Raw genomic sequence first — 12,384 nt, 5'->3', positions numbered from 1 at the left:
CTAATCCCCACTCACTACCATCTAATCCCCACTCACTACCATCTAACCCCACTCACTACCATCTAACCCCACTCACTACCATCTAATCCCACTCACTACCATCTAACCCCACTCACTACCATCTAATCCCCACTCACTACCATCTAACCCCACTCACTACCATCTAATCCCCACTCACTACCATCTAACCCCACTCACTACCATCTAATCCCCACTCACTACCATCTAATCCCCACTCACTACCATCTAATCCCCACTCACTACCATCTAACCCCACTCACTACCATCTAATCCCCACTCACTACCATCTAATCCCCACTCACTACCATCTAACCCCACTCACTACCATCTAACCCCACTCACTACCATCTAACCCCACTCACTACCATCTAATCCCCACTCACTACCATCTAACCCCACTCACTACCATCTAATCCCCACTCACTACCATCTAACCCCACTCACTACCATCTAACCCCACTCACTACCATCTAACCCCACTCACTACCATCTAACCCCACTCACTACCATCTAACCCCACTCACTACCATCTAATCCCCACTCACTACCATCTAATCCCCACTCACTACCATCTAACCCCACTCACTACCATCTAATCCCCACTCACTACCATCTAACCCCACTCACTACCATCTAATCCCCACTCACTACCATCTAACCCCACTCACTACCATCTAACCCCACTCACTACCATCTAATCCCCACTCACTACCATCTAACCCCACTCACTACCATCTAACCCCCACTCACTACCATCTAACCCCACTCACTACCATCTAATCCCCACTCACTACCATCTAATCCCCACTCACTACCATCTAACCCCACTCACTACCATCTAATCCCCACTCACTACCATCTAACCCCACTCACTACCATCTAACCCCACTCACTACCATCTAACCCCACTCACTACCATCTAACCCCACTCACTACCATCTAACCCCACTCACTACCATCTAATCCCCACTCACTACCATCTAATCCCCACTCACTACAATCTAACCCCACTCACTACCATCTAATCCCCACTCACTACCATCTAACCCCACTCACTACCATCTAACCCCACTCACTACCATCTAACCCCACTCACTACCATCTAACCCCCACTCACTACCATCTAACCCCACTCACTACCATCTAACCCCACTCACTACCATCTAACCCCACTCACTAGCATCTAATCCCCACTCACTACCATCTAACCCCACTCACTACCATCTAACCCCACTCACTACCATCTAACCCCACTCACTACCATCTAACCCCACTCACTACAATCTAACCCCACTCACTACCATCTAATCCCCACTCACTACCATCTAATCCCCACTCACTACCATCTAACCCCACTCACTACCATCTAATCCCCACTCACTAGCATCTAATCCCCACTCACTACCATCTAATCCCCACTCACTAGCATCTAACCCCACTCACTACCATCTAATCCCCACTCACTAGCATCTAATCCCCACTCACTACCATCTAATCCCCACTCACTACCATCTAACCCCACTCACTACCATCTAACCCCACTCACTACCATCTAATCCCCACTCACTAGCATCTAATCCCCACTCACTACCATCTAATCCCCACTCACTACCATCTAACCCCACTCACTACCATCTAATCCCCACTCACTACCATCTAACCCCACTCACTACCATCTAACCCCACTCACTACCATCTAATCCCCACTCACTAGCATCTAATCCCCACTCACTACCATCTAACCCCACTCACTACCATCTAACCCCACTCACTACCATCTAACCCCACTCACTACCATCTAATCCCCACTCACTAGCATCTAGTCCCCACTCACTACCATTTAAACCCACTCACTACCATCTAACCCCACTCACTACCATCTAACCCCACTCACTACCATCTAACCCACTCACTACCATCTAATCCCCACTCACTAGCATCTAACCCCACTCACTACCATCTAATCCCCACTCACTACCATCTAACCCCACTCACTACCATCTAACCCCACTCACTACCATCTAACCCCACTCACTACCATCTAACCCCACTCACTACCATCTAATCCCCACTCACTACCATCTAACCCCACTCACTACCATCTAACCCCACTCACTACCATCTAACCCCACTCACTACCATCTAATCCCCACTCACTAGCATCTAATCCCCACTCACTACCATCTAATCCCCACTCACTACCATCTAACCCCACTCACTACCATCTAATCCCCACTCACTACCATCTAACCCCACTCACTACCATCTAACCCCACTCACTACCATCTAATCCCCACTCACTAGCATCTAATCCCCACTCACTACCATCTAACCCCACTCACTACCATCTAACCCCACTCACTACCATCTAATCCCCACTCACTAGCATCTAATCCCCACTCACTACCATTTAAACCCACTCACTACCATCTAACCCCACTCACTACCATCTAACCCCACTCACTACCATCTAACCCACTCACTACCATCTAATCCCCACTCACTAGCATCTAACCCCACTCACTACCATCTAATCCCCACTCACTACCATCTAACCCCACTCACTACCATCTAACCCCACTCACTACCATCTAACCCCACTCACTACCATCTAACCCCACTCACTACCATCTAATCCCCACTCACTACCATCTAACCCCACTCACTACCATCTAACCCCACTCACTACCATCTAACCCCACTCACTACCATCTAACCCACTCACTACCATCTAACCCCACTCACTACCATCTAACCCCACTCACTACCATCTAATCCCCACTCACTACCATCTAATCCCCACTCACTACCATCTAACCCCACTCACTACCATCTAACCCCACTCACTACCATCTAATCCCCACTCACTAGCATCTAATCCCCACTCACTACCATTTAAACCCACTCACTAACATCTAACCCCACTCACTACCATCTAACCCCACTCACTACCATCTAACCCACTCACTACCATCTAACCCCACTCACTACCATCTAACCCCACTCACTACCATCTAACCCCACTCACTACCATCTAACCCCACTCACTGCCATCTAACCCCACTCACTACCATCTAAGCCCACTCACTACCATCTAATCACTAATGGTAGTGAGTGGGTTTAAATGGTAGTGAGTGGGGTTAGATGGGGGTTAGATGGTAGTGAGTGGGGTTAGATGGTAGTGAGTGGGGTAGATGGTGAGTGGGGTTAGATGGTAGTGAGTGGGGTTAGATGGTAGTGAGTGGGTTTAAATGGTAGTGAGTGGGGTTAGATGGTAGTGAGTGGGTTTAAATGGTAGTGAGTGGGGTTAGATGGTAGTGAGTGGGGTTAGATGGTAGTGAGTGGGTTTAAATGGTAGTGAGTGGGGTTAGATGGTAGTGAGTGGGGTTTGATGGTAGTGAGTGGGTTTAAATGGTAGTGAGTGGGGTTAGATGGTAGTGAGTGGGGTTAGATGGTAGTGAGTGGGTTTAAATGGTAGTGAGTGGGGTTAGATGGTAGTGAGTGGGGATTAGATGGTAGTGAGTGGGGTTAGATGGTAGTGAGTGGGGATTAGATGGTAGTGAGTGGGGTTAGATGGTAGTGAGTGGGGTTAGATGGTAGTGAGCTAGAGAAATACACATACTTACAATGTACAAACACCTGCAGGGACATACTCTCTTAACACACTACACACTGTTAACTCTATATCACCCGTCTCCTCCGTACACACTGTTAACCCTATGTCACCCTGTCTCTCCATACACACTGTTAACTCTATATCACCCTGTCTCTCCATACACACTGTTAACTCTATATCACCCTGTCTCTCCATACACACTGTTAACTCTATATCACCCTGTCTCTCCATACACACTGTTAACACTATATCACCCGTGTCTCTCCATATACACTGTTAACCCTATATCACCAGTCTCCTCCATACACACTGTTAACCCTATGTCACCCTGTCTCTCCATACACACTGTTAACCCTATATCACCCTGTCTCTCCATACACACTGTTAACCCTATGTCACCCTGTCTCTCCATACACACTGTTAACCCTATATCACCCCTGTCTTTCCATACACACTGTGTGGTGGAATCATTGTAATCAAAAGGAGAGACTTTTAGATTTATTCAAAACAATCAAACTTTATTATTTAATTAGTACAGTAATGGAGCTGGTCAGTAATCAACCCTGGAGGTGATCACTGAGAACTCAACCAGCTGGTTTGAGCCACAGCATTTTATAGCAAAGTCCATCCTCCTTCAGTCTACATGACAAACAAAAGATGTGTGGAATGGGTCACAAGGTTAAGATTTGTATGAAAGATACTTATAATTCACAGCAGACAGTATCTGCTGTAAAAACTGTACTCACTGTGTAGAGACCAGGGTCTGGCCCCCCAACTCCATACTGGAGCCATCTCCCCTGGTACCCCAGTACAGAAACATTAACTCATGCTCTGGAATGCGGTATCACCCAAAGACATTGTAAATCTCCTGTCAGTGTTAAATCTCCCAGAGGCCCACTTTCAGTTCACACAGACACAATAGAGTTATAGGAACCCTCTATTCTGTTTCATAAAACTACCATTTGATGCAATTACAGCATTATAACATAATCTTGCAATTTTGCTCTCACAACTGTTAATCCTATATCACCCTGTTTCTCCATACACACTACACATTGTTAACTCTATATCACCCCTGTCTCCTCCATACACACTACACACTGTTAACCCTATATCACTCCTGTCTTCTCCATGCACACTGTTGAGTCTATATCACCCGTCTCCTTCATACACACTACACACTGTTAACCCTATATCACCCGTCTCCTCCATGCACATTGTTAACCCTATATCACCCCTTTCTCTTCCATACACACTACACACTGTTAACTCTATATGACCGTCTCCTCCATGCACACTGTTAACCCTATATCACCCCTTTCTCCTCCATACACACTACACACTGTTAACCCTATATCACCCGTCTCCTCCATCCACACTGTTAACACTATATCACCCGTCTCCTCCTTGCACACTGTTAACCCTATACCAACCTTGTCTCCTCCATACACACTGTTAAAACCCTATATCACCCCTTTCTCCTCCATACACACTACACACTGTTAACCATATATCACCCCGTCTCTCCATACACACTACACACTGTTAACCATATATCACCCCGTCTCTCTATACACACTACACACTGTTAACCATATATCACCCCGTCTCTCCATACACACTACACACTGTTAACCATATATCACCCCGTCTCTCCATACACACTACACACTGTTAACCCTATATCACCCCTTTCTCCTCCATACACACTACACACTGTTAACCATATATCACCCCGTCTCTCCATACACACTACACACTGTTAACCATAAAACACCCCGTCTCTCCATACACACTACACACTGTTAACCCTATATCACCCCTTTCTCCTCCATACACACTGTTAACCCTATATCACCCTGTCTCTCCATACACACTACACACTGTTAACCCTATATCACCCCTGTCAACTCTATATCACCCCTTTCTCCTCCATACACACTGTTAACCCTATATCACCCTGTCTCTCCATACACACTGTTAACCCTATATCACCCTGTCTCTCCATACACACTACACACTGTTAACCATATATCACCCCGTCTCTCCATACACACTACACACTGTTAACCCTATATCACCCCTGTCAACTCTATATCACCCCTTTCTCCTCCATACACACTGTTAACCCTATATCACCCTGTCTCTCCATACACACTGTTAACTCTATATCACCCTGTCTCTCCATACACACTACACACTGTTAACCCTATATCACCCCTCTCTCCTCCATACACACTGTTAACCCTATATCACCCCTGTCTCCTCCATACACACTGTTAACCCTATATCATCCCTGTCTCTCCATACACACTGTTAACTCTATATCACCCCTGTCTCCTCCATACACACTGTTAACCTTTTACTGCAGTGGGCTAAATGGTTGCTTGATTGAATCCCCGAGCTGACAAGGTAAAACTCCGTTGTTCTGCCCCTGAACAAGGCAGTTAAACCACTGTTCCTAGGCCGTGATTGTAAATAACAATTTGTTCTTAACCGACTTGCCTAGTTAAATAAAGGTAAAATAAAAAATACATTAAAAAAATTCTCTCTCTCAGGTACCGTAGGAGACTGGAAGAACTCGTTGACGGTGGCCCAGAGTGAACGCTTTGACCAGATCTATCAGGAGAGGAGGAAGGACCTATCTCTCAACTTCGTCTGGGACATCACAGAGCTTCAAGGCTGATACAGACACATATGCAAGCATCCGCACACACACAGTGGTGGTTGTAGCTTGTATGGCTCCCTGGGCGAACCGTCCCTTCAGCCTGCCTAGCTCACAAACTAGCATCAGGGCGCCCACTCCGACAAGGTTAATTGACCCACAGTCCCACACGGTGACATGATATTATTGACATGACGTGCAAATGAGTGATAGAAAACCGATCGCGCAAATGTCACCATTTGGAATATTATTATTATTTTATTATTTTTTTATTTTGTGTGGGCACCCCATGCCGCCCCCGGCAAGATACCACCATGGGCAGCTGCCCATGTCACCTATGCCTAAATCTACCACTGCATACACACATACTTTCTCTCTCACTCACACACACACACACATAGTCTCTCTCTCTCTCTCACGCACACACACACATGCACATACTCTCTCTCTCTCTCACACACACACACATTCTCTCTCTCTCTCACACACACACACACACACACATATACTCTCTCTCTCCAACACACCCTCACACCTTAAATATTATTTCCATGAACTGTTAAATTGAGTTCCACAAATATCCTACTCTTTTAATAATGTGAATAAAAATGAAATATATTCATTTAATTAAAAGACTCATGCAAATATAATCGGTATTATTTACTTCATTACATTAAAATGGAATATTGTAGTCACTTGTGTTTGTGTCTGTTATTATTGTATACTATTGGTTATTATTCGTTTATTATGGGGAATTACTGTATTATAAGCAATAATCTGTATGCGCCTTTATTATTATGATGTATTGTGCGTTTATTATGGTGAATTAGGTAGTTGAAGTCATACGGTAAAGGCAGACGGGTTGACGTCAGGGTTTGTATTTACATGGATCCCTAAAACGCTTTCTGATGGTCTACTCTCGTAACTAGCTCCCGTATGGAATGGATGACATATCGGAAGCCTAGGCTATCCGCTCCCCGTCACATACACAAACAACCAACCGGGAATCAGGGAGTGCCTTTTTTGGTTTCTTTTCTTTTACGGAGAAATAGTCTGCAGAGTCTCGAGAGGGAGAACACTGAACATACGAAAACTCCTCGCCGATATGGCAGAGGCGCATATCTCGGTAACGGAGAGCCAGTTCAGGTGCCCTATTTGCCTGGATATCTTGAAGGATCCGGTGTCCATTCCGTGCGGACACACCTACTGCATGGCATGCATGAACTGTTATTGGGACCAAACCGACCTTGGTCACTACAGTTGTCCGCAATGTCGGGAAGTGTTCATATCTCGACCTGTGCTACGGCGGAACACGGTGCTACAAGAGGTAGTGGACAAACTCAAACTGAACGAACTGGCTACGGCGCCGGAGTTGTATCTAGGCGGCGTAGGGGACGTTCCGTGCGACTTCTGCCCGGTTCAGAACAAACTGAAAGCGCTCAAGTCGTGTCTGGTGTGCTTGGCGTCTTTCTGCGAGCTCCACGTCTTGCCGCATCGCGACGTGGGGACGTTGCGGCGGCATAAACTTGTTGCCGCGGTGGAGAGCTTGGCGGAAAGGCTGTGCGCGCAGCACCGTTTGGGCCTGGAGCAGGGCGGCGGCGGCGACGGGGGCGATGCGGTGGAGTGGAGTGGCGACTGTATGCTGTGCGAGTCTGACCAAGAGGAACTGCACAGCATCGACGAGCAAAGGGCGCGGAAGCAGGTAGTAATAATAATCATAATACATGGGACTTATATAACGCTTTTCAAGGACCTTTACAATTTTGCAACACCTACTCATCACTCTGGTAATTAAAACTGATTAAAAACAAAGTTGTTTCCTGAAAACACTTGTTGATCTTTCCACCTAGGAGTACAAACTGTTAGCCTGGTCCCAGACGTGTTTGTGCTTTTGCCAACTCCATTGCACATTGCCAAGCCGAACATTGTTGGCATGACAATGAGAGTCAAAGAGTTGGCACCCTAGTTTAAATGTCTATGTTTGGCACAAAGCATGTCTGTACCCTGCAGGCTAACAAACTGCCACTATCCCTAACAACTGAATAGAGGATAAATAGCCAATGCTTTTGTACTTCTCTGTAGTGAACGAGAGCTCCTCTGTCTGTCACATGTCTGGTGGAGAGTGTTTGAAAGGTAAGCCCAGAGAAACAGCACACACACACAGACGCGCACACACACACACACACACACACACACACACACACACACACACACAGCTCTCTCATGGTCACCTCTGTGGTGTGTGTTTCTCATCTAAGACTCAGGTGAACATGTCTGGCCAGGGGATGTTAGTTGAATCGTTTTCTGTAGCTTCTGATATGATTCATTTGGATGGAATGTAACACTGATTCCTCTTTGTCTCATTCTCTACCTCCCTTTCCCTCTCACCTCTCTCTCTTCCTTTCTATTTCTGTCCCTCGCCTCCTTACTCCTTTCCCCCCTCCCTTCTTTCTTCTTCTCTCTCTCCGTAGCAGTGCCTGCATCGTTTCCTCTCTCCCCTCTCTCTCTCCAGCCTTCGGACCAGAGGATGAGAGTATCCTTCCTCAGGTGTAAGTACTGACACACACTCACACACACACATACACACACATAGCAGCCTTCCTGAGGTGTAAGTACTACCCACGGTACACCTTGTCAGCCTGACGATGCCACCGGTATACCTTGTCACCGTGGCGATGCTGCCCTGGTCGCGTGGTATCCCGAGGTGACCTTGTTTTCACACCCTGCCCTGTCCTATGACAACCACGCCATCCCTTCACCACACACACACACACACAAACACACACACACACACACACTGACACTCATACAAACACACACACACAAACACACACTGACATGCACACAAACACACACACACTGACACGCACACACACTGGCACGCACACAAACACACACTGACACGCACACAAACACACACACAAACACAGGTGTTGACATATCGTTGGCACAAACCCAGAGCTACTCAGAAAGGGGATCCCTCTCTCTCTTTCTCCCATGCCCTCCTTCCCTCCTCCTCCTGTCCCCCTCCTCACCTTCACAGTTAATGAGGGCGACAGGGTAACCTGAGAACGCACTTGTGTCCCAAATGGCACCCTATTCCCTACATAGTGCACTTCTTTAGACTAGGGCCCTGGTCAAAAGCATTGCACTACATAGGGAATAGGGTGCCATTTGGGAAGTATTCCATGTCTGTCTGGTGCTTTCTTTACCTTCATGAATAGTATGTGGATATGATATTTGTGACATTTACAACAGGTACATGATGAGACAAGCCCATGGGACAGGATGAGATCATGGAGAAGGGTGTTAGGTTTAATAATTCACACTGTCTGGGTTAGAGTAAAAGCCGCTACGCAATTTACGCAAACTAGGCAAACGCCGCGTCGGAGCGTCGTTTTCTACGTAGTTCTACGTACTTTTGTGCGGCTCAAATTTTGGAACGGACCGTATATGGCGCTCCATCGCTCTGTTTGCATAGGGTGTGTAGGGCCCTTAAGACTCTGGCAGGCATATACTGTATCTGTCTGGGCTAGACGTCAATCAGAACACAGTCTCTCTGTCCAGGCAACCACGCTGTTGCGTAATAGTGCGTTGTTCATTTCTTGTATTTCATCATTTCAGTTCTATTAGATTAAGACTGTCATATTTCCAGACAGACATTTATATGGTCACTGTTCTTTTTACTGTGCTGAACTGTTGTGTATTTAGTTCAGTAATCTCTGTTAGAAATGGGACCCGGTGGTCATGATAATGCTATTGAGAGTTTAGGACACTTCTAAGCTAACAGGTAAATAATTGTCATGGAGTGTTCAATCAATCACTCTGGACTGAGGCATCTAATTGATTGATTGGTTGGTTGATTGATCTCCTCAATCTCCTGTCCCTGGACCCAGACACGGCCCGCCCCCACCCTGGTCCTTCTGGAGGGTCCCGATGGATCTCTCGCTCGCTTATCTTTAACCCCCTCCTCTCTCTCTCTCCAGGCTCCTGTCGTCTGTCCCTGGACCCAGACACGGCCCACCCCACCCTGTTCCTCTTGGAGGGTCCCCAGGGGGCTCACTGTGGAGAGGAGCCCCAGTGCTACCCCCTCCACCCCTTGCGCTTCGACTCCGTGGCCCAGGTCCTCTGTAGGGAGGGCCAGTTTGGAGGGGCCAGCTACTGGGAGGTGGAGTGGAGGGGAGGGGAGGAGGGTGGGTGGACATTGGGGTGACGTACAAAGGGATCGGACGTAAAGGTAGCTGCTTCTAGGGATTGTTGTTTCTGTAATTTGCAAATGTCAACATTTCACACACAAAGTGTTTGTAATAATGACTTTCTAATCAAGGCTTTGTCTGAAACGGTATCCTATTTGGCTCCGGACAAAATGTGTGCACTATATAGGGACAGCCAAAGGTTTTCTTATCAAGATTCCCTAGTGAAGTTTTCTAGTAATGTTTTTCTAATCTAAAGGAGGCGGAAAACCCTGTCTGCTGGGACGGAACGAGAGCTCATGGCGTCTGAGATGCACGCACGCCGGGTACGCCGCGTGGCACGATAACCGGAAGACGACCGTAGCTGCGCCCCTGTGCCCGCGGATCGGCGTGTTTCTGGAACACCAGAAGGGAGCGTTGTCATTCTATAGTGTGGCGTCGGACGCCGTTTCCCTGCTCCACACGTTCAGGTGTCCGTTCTCTCAGCCGCTGTACCCAGCGTTTCGGTTAGACCTGGACTCCACACTGTTGATATGTCCACATGAAAGACACAACGGAAACGGGAACTAACCTCTTCTCATCTGTTTCTGAATCTCTTATTTTGACCCAATGGGAACTCTTCCTGCGTACTGCCGAACAAATACCATTGATTACAAGTAAACAGAAATGTGCTTTTCTGCCCCAGAAAGGACCCAACGTGAACCCTACCTGACTCTTTACTGCTCCCTATCCACTCTCTTTCTGAACACCTTCTTTTGACCCAATAGGAACCCATCCTAGACCCCAAACCTAACTCTGCTGCCCTCTCTTGTTATGGTCAGAACCCTGCTTTAGCTTTACCGAGTACCTCAACTCCTCCACTGTGTTTTAAAATGAACCTCCTAAAAGCTACAACCAACAACTGATTGTTTAATCATTGCTGTGGCTCTACATTTCAGTCATTTAGCACACACTCTTATCCAGGGCAACATACAGGAGAAATTAAGGTTAAGTGCCTTACTCAAGGGCACATCGACAGATGTTTTGACTTAGTCAGCTCGGGGATTCAAACCAGCAACCTTTCAGTTACTGGCCCAACACTCTTAACCGCTAGGCTACCTGCCTCCCTGAAATGTCAACTCAAGGTATCAACTCAGCATATGTCCACTGTAAGGGATTAATCATTTACATTGACATCAATCAATCATTTTTGAAGTATCGATGCCAAAGAAACTCTAATCTGCGCTCAACTCCGTGGAGGCGTTGTGTTACTTGGATAGCTTTACCTAGGCCTATCTCAAGTCACCCAACTAGTGATGCTGAAAAGACAATGTTGTTGTGTAAGGAGAGTCTGAACTGAGCAGTATATTGTATGCATGGCCTCTCCATTCAAATATCATTCACAATGTGGCCCTATTGTAAACAAGGACTTCACTTCAGCAGCCGTGAAGCCATCTTGATCAATCCCCCTATTCTACTGATCACTGTGACTGTTACTTAACAATAACATAATGTGAAAAATAAGCTCACGTCAATCCAACTAAATGCAATGTAGCCAAATGTCGAATGTAGCCATTTCAAAATACTATTAGTTGGAAAGGTTTTGAATGCCATTATATCATCATGAAGGGACATTGATGGAAATATGTATTTGCTATAAAGTGCATTATTTCATGAGTTATAGTCAGACTAATAGTGGAATAGGCTATGCTAGGTAGCCTATGGTTTCTATGGCCCCATCTCTCTCTACCTCCCCATTCCTTCAATCATTTATTTCTCTGTGACTATTACAATGAATGCGTAGCTTTGTATTCATGTGGGCTGTGTAACTGTTACTGTCTTCAATAAACCAATCATACATTTTCAATCTCAATTTTACTCTAAATTTTCCCCTTCAAAGCATAAAAAAG

The 12,384-nt window shown here is 46.4% G+C and overlaps 1 long non-coding RNA gene across 1 annotated transcript; it reads left to right on the top strand.

Moving 5' to 3' along the window:
* The first annotated feature begins 7,181 nt into the window (after window positions 1-7,181).
* On the top strand, window positions 7,182-12,347 carry LOC106564471 (uncharacterized). The gene is made up of 5 exons (XR_001319493.2): window positions 7,182-8,004; window positions 8,385-8,435; window positions 8,774-8,851; window positions 10,289-10,539; window positions 10,755-12,347. It is a non-coding gene; the product is annotated as an uncharacterized lncRNA (long non-coding RNA).
* The last annotated feature ends 37 nt before the right edge of the window (window positions 12,348-12,384 follow it).

Source organism: Salmo salar, chromosome ssa02 (assembly GCF_905237065.1).
Source record: "Salmo salar chromosome ssa02, Ssal_v3.1, whole genome shotgun sequence".
NCBI lineage: Eukaryota > Metazoa > Chordata > Actinopteri > Salmoniformes > Salmonidae > Salmo > Salmo salar.
Note: the sequence above shows the minus strand (reverse complement) of the source record. Positions and strands in the feature narration are given on the sequence as shown.